Source organism: Penaeus monodon, chromosome 25, assembly GCF_015228065.2.
Source record: "Penaeus monodon isolate SGIC_2016 chromosome 25, NSTDA_Pmon_1, whole genome shotgun sequence".
NCBI classification, from domain to species: Eukaryota; Metazoa; Arthropoda; class Malacostraca; order Decapoda; family Penaeidae; genus Penaeus; species Penaeus monodon.
This window is the reverse complement of record NC_051410.1, coordinates 3207587-3207882: the sequence shown is the minus strand read 5'-3', so window position 1 is coordinate 3207882 and position 296 is coordinate 3207587. Positions and strand designations below refer to the sequence as shown.

The 296-nt window shown below is 39.2% G+C and overlaps 1 protein-coding gene across 1 annotated transcript in view; it reads right to left on the bottom strand.

The window, feature by feature from the left end:
* LOC119589300 (uncharacterized protein CFAP97D2-like) overlaps positions 1-296 on the bottom strand; it is a 2876-nt gene that overhangs the window by 1505 nt on the left and 1075 nt on the right. The gene's annotated exons all lie outside the window — the stretch shown is intronic.

The window sequence follows — 296 nt, the reverse complement described above, 5'->3', positions numbered from 1 at the left end:
CCAGATCGCCATCATACCTGTCAGCTGACTTCGGGCAATGAAGCTACACTATTGTATCGATCGTATTCATGTGTATAAACGTTATTACGTTGAGCGGAAGTGGTTATGGAGTGTGTGCCGTTCTTATGAAGTTAATGCGATGCCTGTAATAAATTCTGCAAACTTGGTTGTGTCCAAGCTAACTATATATGGTGCAGAAAGTCACCGCGATCACACATATCGTAAAACTGAAGAAAAAAAAATTATCAATAAAATTATCGTACAGGAAAGGATCATTACATCGGTAGCAGTTTTCG